General features: G+C 34.1%; 1 protein-coding gene and 1 long non-coding RNA gene across 2 annotated transcripts in view; one reads left to right on the forward strand and one right to left on the reverse strand.

Moving 5' to 3' along the window:
* Positions 1–13,212, forward strand: part of LOC145666781 (deoxycytidylate deaminase-like) — a 149,853-nt gene that overhangs the window by 119,102 nt on the left and 17,539 nt on the right. The gene's annotated exons all lie outside the window — the stretch shown is intronic.
* Positions 2,863–13,212, reverse strand: part of LOC145666783 (uncharacterized) — a 121,129-nt gene continuing 110,779 nt past the window's right edge. Inside the window, exon 3 of the long non-coding RNA XR_014127816.1 lies at positions 2,863–2,947. This is a non-coding gene — a long non-coding RNA (uncharacterized LOC145666783). The remainder of the gene's footprint in view (positions 2,948–13,212) is intronic.

The raw sequence follows: 13,212 nt of genomic DNA on the forward strand, positions 1-13,212 counted from the left end.
TTCAAATTAAAAAATTCGCTCCTTTTTTAAAACACTGATTTCGTATTATGTGAGTTTGCACTAACATTCACAACTGCACTACACTGAAAAATTGTAAATATATATAACTAACATGAAGATAATCATAATTATATCCAAAACCATAACTACTTGTGGATTCACTTTCACCTTTTTTCACTAAAAAAAATTAAATATGCACCAAAACACCACAATATTAACATAATTATATATAATATTTTCACTAATAATACGATATTGTTTCACAAATAATCATTTACCACTGTTCACTTTCACATGCAAACTTGGGGGAAAATTTACACTAGAGGCGAGAGGTCCCAGACGAGTATTTTCTGGTTAATCGTATTTCCAGTTGATATGACAGGAATCTAGGTGTGTCCTCTTCCGTTGGCACTTGGCGAAATTTAAATGTCCATGGAAAGCATGTTGATGGAATTAAGTCGTTAATATCGTCTTGATTCTAGAGATGATTATTTATTAGCATATAGGTATAGTCGACATAGCCATCTTGAATATATTCTTTGGAGACGATAGCTGGTGATTTGTTATTACAAAACTCTTGGGGTATTTAGAATACATGTTTGCTGGTTTGATTGACACGACAGAAATTCGACTTAAGGAGAAATATTTGAAGTATAGTTGGAATAAGTAACTATATAATTTAAACCATGAATGTGCAGAGAAATATTATCTGAAGAAAAATTAGGTATGTTTTGATTTTGTTCATTTTCATAGTAGATATTCTCATATACAGGGTCTAGTTGAGGTAAAGATGGGGTGAATTACATTTTCTGAAGATTTTCTGCATTGAAAATAAATAAAAATGGCTAATATAAGGAAATTAAGATAGAAATGACAGTCAATATAATTATACAGAACATTGCGAAGTTCATGTTGATTACTTGCCTAGAAAGAACAAATAGAAGAAAATACTATGTAATTTTAATATGGGAGTTTAATAAATAGATTTATAATCACATAAGACAGAACATATATTTGTTTCATATGCGCATACACATTTCCAAAAATTCGCTTTGCAAATACCTTTTGTGTACTTTTTTGGTCCAGTTTGATGTCTTCGTCTGCTTTGCAAGAATTGATTTTCAAAACTGGAATTTTCCTTTCAAAGAAAACAATAGTCTGTCCTTGGATTTGCTTTGCAAATCATGTTATGACTATCATTTGATTACTTCAGTAAAATAACCTAGGTTTATATCATCATGTTACAATAATATTTTTCGTATAAACATACATTTCATACATTATTTTTTGCACGTGCTTAAAATCTTTTAAACTTTCTTCATTACGCGAATGTAATTTCATATTTATATTCAATAACTCCATATTAATTTTAAATAACTTTATAGATAAAAATATGATAATGAGACGAGACAGTACAGCACTTGTAATAGATATTATTAATAGCAATGACATTGGGTCATTAGAAATTTGTAAAGATGGAGTGTAGGCATTTGCAATTGTATTTTCTATTTGCTGTGCTTAAGTTTTCAACTTATTCCAAAAAGTATCCATATGAGTAGGAAATGGAGGATAAGTAATGTTAGGCATTAGGAATTTGTGAGTTAAATTTAAAGTGCGTCGTGAGTCAAGAATTTGATTGGCTATTGTTATGGACTCAAAATCTTCGTACACGAAAAATGAAACATCTTCATGATTGATGTTGACACTGCTATAGATTGGTTTTCCGTGTATCCTTTTAATTAGGTGACCATTTACACACGTGGAGAGAATTATTCCCAAAGAAGTATGTTTGAAAATAAACTTAGCATTTGTTTCTTTAGTTTGCATTTCACAAGACTCTGTAGAGTTATGAAACAATAAACTTGATAAACATTTCGCTTTAGTAAGATTGACATTTGATTAGTGTAGCACAGAAACATGAAAGAAATCCAATGGCACTGATCTTTTTCTATTAATTGAAGAGAGTCTTGGTATAAGTATACGTGTTCTGGAAGCTTGAAGGAAACAATACTATTTTGTGATAAATATCCCAAATTGTTTATTTGGTATAGAGGATTTATGTTTTGTGGGAGAATTAATGGAATGTCTAAAAAACAGATAGCGTATGAATGTTGGCATTATACTCTAAAAGAAGCGTTTTTGTAATATCATAAAATAAACCTAAGTCTTTTTGAAACACTATATACTTGAGTAAAGAATGGTTAGCAATAAGCTCTTTAGCATGAATAGAATTTAGAATTCGAAAAGTTAATTTATTTGATAGCACATCTCTAAAAGTACATAAGGTTTCATCTTTTGAAGCTTCGTAAGCTTGTTTAGCTAATAACCAAGCATCAGACGACAGATAATTACAATATTATTCGAACATGTCCTTTAATTCATGAAGAGCCAAAACAGTGTCATGTTGTATAGACATTTGATTTTTAAACTCTGCCTTCAATTTTGAAGTTTCAGTAGCGAGAATTTGATCGTGATTTATGAGATTGCTAACTACGTGCTTTAACTTTTGTGTTTCGTAATAATTATATGATGAGAAGCCAAGACTTAAAAGTCCAGATAAAGCTAGGAGAATAAAGAACGTTTCTGCTTAGACTCTCATACTAACGTATTGGTTTGTTCCAAAAACATGAAATGACATGGAATAAGATTCGCCATTTGGTCATAAAATGTCGTGTCATCTTGAATCCAAGATTTCGCAAATAAATGTGAATTAGAACAATGGTTAATTCTATTGTTTCAAATTTCAAGTCAAAATGTATCCTTAAAGGGATGAACATTTGATCATTATGTTGAAGCAAAAGTCCAATTTTATGAATAGCAAAGCCGAACTTCTGTAATGTTAACTGAGAATGTTCAATTAGATCATGCACACTTGCGTATGTATCGACACCAGCGAAAATAATAATTGAGGCTATGATTAATTTCCTAATGATTTCGTTCATGTTGCCTGAAATAAAAAGAAGAAAATGAGATAATAGGTTGTGTACTTTACTAATACAGAAAATATAACATTAATTAATCTAAAATGTAATATATATATATATATATATATATATATATATATATATATATATATATATATATATATATATATATATATATATATATATATATATATAAGTTTCAGCTAATATCTCCAAAGAAAATGCTTATTCTGGAAGTGGGGAATGGGAGGGGAATTCCGATTCGAATAACGTCCTATTCTACCCCAAAGATAGATAAAAGAGGCAACACAATGTTACAAGAGGCTAAATCGTATTCAATGTTCGAAAAATGAAAGTTTGAACTACATTTCTGCAGCTCGATTTATCAGCTTTTAGCTTAAGGTTTGGTTGAGTTTTAAGAGAGCGCCTTATACTCGCTCACCCACACTGAATACTATTTAGTACAAGTATGCCACACCAACATATAACCTAACTTAAACCGTATTTACAGAAAGTAAAAGGGGACGAAAAATATTCTAATTTATTTTTTCACGAAATTCACTAATCATGATATTTAAGTTATTTTGATAATTTAGATATAAACTTCTTCTTGCCAAAAATGCTGTTTTTTACTGGTTGCATATTTCCACGGATTACGCTTGTCTCTCCTTGTCCTTCGTTCGCATTTTCATTTGCTGTCGAAGATTGCAGCGGCTTTAATTGACGTATTTCTATCTCGTCTTGGACATCATCTCCTTTTGCATTTTTAAAAGAAACAAGATATTTGTTCGAGCTGGGCAAACGTGATAATATCACAACTTGCTTGCCATAACGGAAATCAAGTACGGCTGGTATTCCTTTATGTCTTGTCACGTTTTGAATGAGCACTTATTGCCCAGGGTGATACTGTGTTTGGGCATGAAAGTCTTCGTATTTCTCCAATTGCTTTAGATAACTTTTATACATATTCTGAGAGGCATCATCTCTCGAGAGTCGTATCGTTTCCATCCGTTCAACATTTTTTCCTCTTGAATTGGAGTATTAAATTGAAGATCAAAAACAATCTTTGGTTCAAAACCATGGAGGAGAAAGAAACTTGAATAGTTGGTTGTTTGGTTCTTCAAATTATTTAACCCAAACACAATTTGTGATAACATGATGTCCCAATTATTTCCAGTTCACTTGATGTAGTAACGCCCTTTGAATTTTGTCATTTGTTTTCTCAGCCAAATTGAGAGATAAATGTGAATTAAGTGGAATAAATTTCTATTCTATTCCCAAAATTTTCTCAGCATCCCACTCAAATAATCATAATGTCATAGGGGAGCGGATGGTGGCATTATTTTGTACTTCGTTAACCTCAATTTGGTTCTCAGTTACCTGGGTTGCTCTCCTAGCGTTCTCGAGTAAACAGAACTTAAACACGTGATCTCAGCCACCCTCCCAACTAATATGATCGCAGAGGGGAGTGGATGTTCGCTATATCTCGTTTGCTCATATTTGCTCCGAGTACTCGTCTACTCCGATTGTTGTTAAGAAAGAGGAATTTTGAAGCGGTTGGTCTGTTAATGTGATCCCAGTCCTCAAGCTCCTAAAAATTGTAGTAAGAAATAATTGTTTGCATGATTTGCCCCGAATTGCTCTGGAATTGTTTCACTTTCTTCCCTACTGTTCCCTGTAAAATGCTCTTTCAAAGTGGGAGGTGGAACAACATTGACCCAAGCCCCTCGTTACTAAAATTAATCGCAGATGATAATAGAAAGTGGCGTTTCTTTGCACTGCCTTCGCTTCGATTTAGAGTACATTTCCTCTTTTTTCTGCCTTATAGTTCTCCAAAAAATGCAATTTTAAATTTCTTCTAGAATAAGATATTCTGAGCCCTCCCCGTATCTCACTACATGTAGATCAGAAGTAATGGAAGCTGGTGTTTGTTTTTGCTGCGTATCCTCTGATTTGCTCCGAAGTTGTTTGTGTGTTCCTTTAATGTTCCCAAGAAAATGCAATTTTATGTTACTACTCTATATGCAAAGCACTTGGCAACTATTGGTCTTATGTTTGTTTTTGTAGGCGGCCGCGGTAATTCAGTGGTAGAGCGTTCAACTCTGGTGCTTGGGGTCCCGAGTTCGATCCCAGCCCCCGCCAAGTGAACTTTGTGGTGGACAACCACCGTGTATGTGGTTTTCCTCGAGGTTCTCCCGTTTCCTTCCACTTCCTTCATTCCACCATTTCATTCATTACTCATCATCACCATCTCCTTTAGCCTAACCGGCATAACTGTGGGACGTAAACCTTTTCATTTCATTTTTAGTTTGTGTGTTATGGCCGTTGATGGCAGCGATTGTCATGGGATATGAAATATTAATGACATACCTGTACATGTATTATTTCAACTTGAGTTTTGACTCCAAAATATTGAAAAATACACAGCTAAAGAGGGCGTTTCCCTGAAGGTTAGGAATGTTTTTTCTGCCATTTTGTGTTCGTTCCCTCCAAAAAAAAAATTCAGCCTTGAATCCTGAAAGACATGTCACAGGAACCTATGCACCATAGCTCTACGTGGATGCCTCCTCCTATTTCAATTCTTTAGAATCTTACGACAAAATAAAAATTAAGAGAAATGTACAATCTAGAAAATCAGTAGTTTTGAAAACACGTCAGTCTATAAAAACGGAAGATGGCGCTCTACGCATACGAACTACGATTCAACCATCTTGTTTTGCGCCATTTTGAAGATATTCAGAGTTAAATAGTTTATAGAAACAAGTTTCTTTCCTAAAGAAGTCGACATTTCATATGACAATATTAAAAAATCATTAAAAGGAAAGAATAGTTTTTACATATATGCAAATTTCGTGTCCACCATCTTGTTTTCCGCCATTATGAAAATCTTCAGAGTAGAGCAGGTGATATGAGCGAATAGCTCGCATCCGGAAACCCTAAGTTTGGTGTCAAAATATTGGAAATCCACCGCAAAAAATTGAAGTTCTTGTATAGAATAAGAATTTTGAGTCCGCCATTTTGTTTAATCCATTTTAGGCACTTTCCCCCAAAAATTCAGCCTGACATCCGGCAAGGCGTGTTACAGGGATCAATGTACCATAACCCTACGGTGGATACCTTCTCCTAACACACAAATGCCATCCGTTCATTTTTTTATTGTATTTCCGAACCTTGGTTGGCTGGCTAAAAAGGTAAAGTACATAATTTTCAGAAACCTCTTGCAAGTGTGACAACGTGCAACAAAATTCGTTAACATTATCCGCTGCAACAATAACTATAAAAATATCCTTTATACTAAAACTAAGTCACTGGTTCTAATGAGTATTAAACAAAATTCCTACCTTCTCTATATGTATGTCATTAATATATTTTCATATATCATGACAATCATTGCCATCAACGATCACAACACCCAAACTACTAAAAACAAAATATTAATGGAGATCAACCCAGGTAATTGCGAAGCAAATCAAAGTTAACGAAGTACAAAATAATGCCACCATCCTCTCCCCTATGACATTATGATTATTTGAGTGGGATGCTGAGACAATTTTGTTCTAGTCTCCACTTTAAAGTTCCATTTCCTCGGGAATAGTAAGAGAGTAAACGTAGCTACCGCGAAGCAAACCAAGTACAAATGAATGTCGCCATCCGTTCCTCTTTGAAATTATTTTCAATTCGAGGTGCTGGGACTACGTTTTCCTGAACCACCAGTTTAATGTTCCATTTTCATGGGAACAGCAGGGGAGCGAATTGAGAAACTTCGGAGCAAATGGGAGCAAATGAAGTAGAAGCGAATACCACCATCCGTTCCTTTGTACCATTGGATGGGAGGCTAAAACCATGTTGTTTTTGCTCCTCCACTTTAAAATTCTATTTTCTCACGAACGGTAGGGGAGTAAACAAGCCTACGGCCGCACATACACACAAATTTCAGTTGAGTCGAATTGCAAAAGTTCACTACGCTAGTTTCAGCTTTAACTAATGGTGTTGTGCATTGTAGAAGCGACGGAAGGTTTGTTTTTCATCGCCTTATCTTTGACCAATTTCACTATGTTTCACAAAAATGGGATTTGTTTAAAGACGTTTTCACGAAAGAGTTATCACATCAGAGAGGGGTAATTAATTCTCTCGTTATTGACTCATTTCAGTCCCAAACAATGGAACTGTGGGAAAGGCTTATAGAACATATACTTCATATTCTATCAACATCTAATCACTTTTACGAAAGCTTTCTAGTCATATTTTCTAAATTACATGGAGGGAGTTAAATGCATTCCATCATACTCGACTGATTCTATACTGAAGCGTTGGGGATGGCTGGAAAGCCTCAGACACATATATACTATATTTCATAAAAGAAAGAAAAATATTTATTAAAGTTATCGTGGAACATATTAAATACACCATCTATTCTCTTTACTTTTTTACTGATTTTAACTGCATCCAGGGGGAAATCAAATCTACTTACAAGGGACGTATGCGAACTATTATAACGAAATACTTTGGATAGATTATTAATTACCTGTACCTTGGGCAGAAAGTGCTCATACATGTGCACTATACTTAATAGAATGTTAATTTAATATTAACAAAAGAAGAATGTTTTTAAGATCTGTAAGAGATATTGAGAGTGTTATGTAATTAGTTGCTATGTAATTGTTTATGGATACCTAATCATCATGTCTGTGTGCATGACAGTTTGAATGAAAATACGTAAAAGTGTATCAACTAATAAACCATTTGATACCGTTAAAAAAAATAATAATAATAATAATAATAAACCATTTGATACCGTTCATCAACTTTATAATACTGATAGAAAAGGTGAGAATAATAGTATATATAATTATTAAAGATATTTTTACATGCAAACAATTGCTACCACTCGAGATTCATATATCAACGATCGAACCAGGTTGACGATTACCCTTGGTGAGTCGTTATAAAAATTTTGGTTTACCTCACCCGGGAATTGCTGTAAATTCATATCCCGAAGCAAAGTAAGGGTGAATTTACTTTTGTAATAAAGTTAATGAATACAAATTTCACAAGACTGAGAAGTGGTAAAATAATTATAAGAAAAATGAACGGTGAGGCAATAGAAAATGAATCCAATGATGGTGATAACGGTGAACATAGTGTAGCACCAGGAATGACATTCGAAGAACGAATCTTGCTAACCTTACAGCGGCAAGAACAATGTCGAAAGGACGATTTTGAAGCCATGAAACAAAATTTGGTCGAATTGAAGCAGACGATAGAACAGAAGATAGAACAGAAGTCCGAAGAATCTAACAAGCAATACGAGGAGTTAAAGCAGACGATAGAACAGAAGATAGAACAGAAGTCAGATGAAACGAAACAGTCAATTGTCCAGGCGATGAATGACATCACCTCGCAGTTCGAGGAAAAATTAAAAAGAATATCCGAGGATTGTCAGGATAAGCACAACCACCAAATCCAAGAAATCAGTTGTGTAAAAAAGGATTTAGAAGTAATAGAATCTTCTGTTCAACAGCAAAAGATTCAGGTCATCAATAATTCTAACAACATACGTGCAAATACGCAATTGATAGCTACTCTACAGGAAGAAATTAGAACGCTACAGGTTAAGGACAACACATACCACAATAATATGGGTAGTGATCGCTTGGAGTTTCCCCACTCACCAGAGATGACTTCGCCTTCACCTGTGTCTGATGAGGATATTATGTTGGAAGAAATTCATCCGAAGAGTACAGATGGGCGGAAAAGGGATGGTGCAACGACACATCACGTCATGGATAGGAATTGTCACCCAATAAGTACATGGAATGATAAAAGAAAGGTAAAGTTAAGTGTTAAGATGAGTGAAATACGGGCTATGAGTAAATTCAGTGGTAAATGTAATGAGAACGCTACTTCTTTCCTGGAAAAATTTCAGGACGAATGCAATATAATGTGTATAGATAGATCACAATATATGAAATTAATCCCTCATGTATTACTCCCACCATGTTCTTTATGGTTTAAAGCCGTACGTGATCACATCAATACTTATGAGGAATTCAAAGCAGCGCTAATTGCGAATTATGAAAATGACTTTTTGCTTGCAAATCGAGATGCCACCATTAGAAATCAACATTTCAATCCTCGTTTGCACAAATCTGTTGTTGAGTTTGTCGTAAATACATACAACGAATTAAAAGTCGTTAATCCATTACAATCGGAATCTAGAATAATAGCATCGATTCGAAATTTGCTCCCATTTAAGTTACAACAGATCTTGTTTTCTACACAGTGTATGAGTTTCAACCATTTATTAATGCTTGTCCAATGCTATGAAACCCAATACCATGCTTTGAATCAACAAGTAGGAGGGAGTAAAAATAAGAATAATTCAGATCATTTTGTACCTGTTCGGAATCTAAATATCAGAAGTGTGAACGATACGGAACACAACCTAAGCCGAGTAAATTCTAGCAATCAAAACGAGCGAAATAGGCAAAGTTATGTAGGGAATCAGCCTAACCTAATTAATCGTGGTAATCCTGATGTCAGATCACCCAACAGAAGTAGACATAAAAACAATCGAAATATAAGGCTAAATTACAGGAATACAACAAGCTACATGGATAGACGTAATTGGAGGTCAAGAGATGGCACTTCGTATCACAATCAGAATCACGATGAAATACATGTACAACATATTGTGGAACCTAATCATGATTGTGCAGTACAATGTACTTTATTAGAATCATATGCAAGTACGAATGTAAGCTGATTACCGTTAATGAAATTAGGTTAAACCCATATCAGTTATAGATTCTTGTGAACTTTTATTTTCAATTTTATGAGTTAATGTTGATAATGAAAACGACTCTTATGAATACTTGAAGTGCTTAAATATAGTTTTAGATAGACTGGAAAATTAATTTTCAAATGATTTTTATTTTTTTCTTGTTAATGTGAAGAATTATAATTCGATTTGTGATTGATTAAAAGCAAAGGTTATTTATATTATATGGATCTGTGTTGAGAATTTGTTGTCAAAGATTATGTTAAGAATAAGGTTCATTCTATTAAGCTATTTATCCGACGACTGTCTCGAATGAGATTCTTCTATATTTTTGGTGCCTTATTGATCCAATGTTTATTTTAAAATATCACCTAATATAATTATTATATAATGCGCCCTGGATAATGGTAACTCATGTTTTAACTGTAATTGCTTCTTACGATTTTGACTTCGCACCCTTCAAGTATTAAATAAATAGGCGACGACGTTTTAATAATAAAATATAATAATAATGTAATGAATGATAATGAAATAAATATAATTAATGTAATAAAAGATAAGTATTAATGAAGTGAAAGATTTGTTATAAATGTATCTATATCTATGATATGTAATGAAGATACATACGAGGGGCGATCAAAATGTGATAAACAGATGTAATGTAAGACCATTATTGTAAACGGACCAGTGGTTCTTGAAGATAAAAGCCAAGCTTGCTTATGACTTTTATATTCAGTCCAATTGTCGGGCGACATTTTATATAACGAAATACTTTGGTTAGATTATTAATTACCTGTACCTTGGGCAGAAAGTGCTCATACATGTGCACTATACTTAATAGAATGTTAATTTAATATTAACAAAAGAAGAATGTTTTTAACATCTGTAAGAGATATTGAGAGTGTTATGTAATTAGTTGCTATGTAATTGTTTATGGATACCTAATCATCATGTCTGTGTGCATGACAGTTTGAATGAAAATACGTAAAAGTGTATCAACTAATAAACCATTTGATACCGTTCATCAACTTTATAATTCTGATAGAAAAGGTGAGAATAATAGTATATATAATTATTAAAGATATTTTTGCATGCAAACAATTGCTACCACTCGAGATTTATATATCAACGATCGAACCAGGTTGACGACTACCCTTGGTGAGTCGTTATACTATGAAGCTAGATATTTATGAAAATGTTTACCCTGATTAATTATGAATCGCTTATCATCATGGTGATAGTCACTCGTGCAGAAATACCTTATTATCCGCTACGTGTAATACATATACCAAGCAGTGACCCGGTGAGTCTGTGCTGTTATATCCCAAGGCAGAAAATGAAAAATGTATGCAAATAACCTGATATCTACGGGAGGGAGATATGTGTTCAAGAACACGACAATACTATCACACAAGCAGTGTTGCCATCCCAACAAAAACTTATAGCTTTTCTAATAGAATGTATACCATTTTATGGCATTAAAACAATTGGCATAAAATGTGAAAGAAAACAAACAAAAGATAGGCTGTCAGTGTTCCCAAATAAGGGAGATATAAAGCTTTAAAGCTGAGAAATTACGGAGTCCGTATAATGAAACGAACAAATGTACAACAACAACAAGATTGCAGAAGGAACAAACGTACAGTAGGAAGGAAGCCACAGCATGTACAGTATCCAGAGACTAGCGGGCTTAACATACCATCTCGAGTGTGCGCCTCCGGAGAGAAATGTGCGAATTTTGCCTTTTCTGTTGTATTGGTGTATTATGTTAAAATATTTCCCACGCAGCAATTTAAACTTGTTACAAGGTTGCGGCAAACTTGCCGTTGCAGTTCAATTGGCTTGACGCAAGCTATACTATGCAAGCCAATTTGCTTGCTGCAAGCTTGTGACAAGCCAGGTAGTTACATCAGGACGAGGCTGGCGGCAAGAATGTCTTCAAAAGTAAAACGCAAGTCAAATCATCTCAAACGTAAGCCAAGTATAAGTAACTTATCAATAGCAAGCCTTATTAAGCATCCTTCAAGCGAATTTAGATAAAACATAAAACAGCAAGAAATCCATATTACAATCCTTAAGCACATCAAAAACATCTATGACATAAATTTTCCATCGCTTTTTCATATTGAAGCAAATGCACAGCCGTGAAAACATTCACGACTCCGATCTGCTTCTACAAAAAATCAAAATAATCATAATCATAACGGTTTTGTTGTGATAAGCAACGCGTCGTTGCTTCTTACCAATATCCAATATATTGCTATATTAGCACCGAGTACTTCAAATTTCTAAACGCAGAAAAATCTTTATACTTTAAAAATAGTATTCAGTTAAAGTTTATACCATAACTTACACTTTGGAAATAATTTAGTTTCCCGGGGTGGGGTATAATCAGCAACGAAACATATACAATATATATATCAATCGATTCAGTTTGACAACACATATCGATCGATACAAATTTTCACTACTTCAGGTTACCCACTTCGGGCTTACTGACCATAATTTTGTTTCTGGGGGTGGGGTATAATCAGCAACGAAACATATTGTATATGTATTACAATGTATATATCAATCTATTCAGCTTGACAACGCAAATCGATCGATTCCAATTTAGCTAGTTCCGGCTAACCACTTCCGGTTTACTGAGACTAATTTAGTTTTCGAGGGTGGGGTATAAACAGCAACGAAACATATACAATCTATATATCAGTCGATTTAGCTTGATAAAACAAATCGATCGATACCAATTTTAACTACTTCCAGTTAACCACTTCCCGTTGATTAAGTCTAACTTAGATTCCGGGGGTGGAGTATAATCAGCAACCAAACATATACAAACTATATAACAATCATTTCAGCTTGACAAAACAAATCGATCGATACCAGTGTTAAGTATTTCCGGTAAACCACTTCCGGTTTACTGACTGTGAACCTAATGTATTTTCCTGGGGTGGGATATAATCACCAACATAATATATACATTCTATACATCAGTCGATTCAGCTTGACGAAAGAGATCGATCGATACCAATTTTAACTACTTCCGTTAACCACTTCCGGTTTACTGAGCCTAGTTTAGTTTCCGGGAGTGGGGTATAATCAGCAACGAAACAATAGCAATCTATATATCAATCGATTAAGCTTGACAAACCAAATCGATCGATACCAATTTTAACTACTTCCGGTTATACACTCCTGTTGATGAGCCTAACTTAGATTCCATGGGTGGAGTATAAACAGCAACAAAACATATACAAACTATATAACAATCATTTCAGCTTGACAAAACAAATCGATCGATACCAGTGTTAAGTATTTCCGGTAAACCGCTTCCGGTTTACTGACTGTGAACCTAATGTATTTTCCTGGGGTGGGATATAATCACCAACATAACATATACATTCTATACATCAGTCGATTCAGCTTGACGAAACAAATCGATCGATTCCAATTTTAACTACTTCCGGTTAACAATTCCTGGTTTACAGAGCCTTATTTAGTTTC

Source organism: Thermobia domestica, chromosome 12, assembly GCF_964235325.1.
Source record: "Thermobia domestica chromosome 12, izTheDome1.hap1.1, whole genome shotgun sequence".
Taxonomy (NCBI): Eukaryota; Metazoa; Arthropoda; class Insecta; order Zygentoma; family Lepismatidae; genus Thermobia; species Thermobia domestica.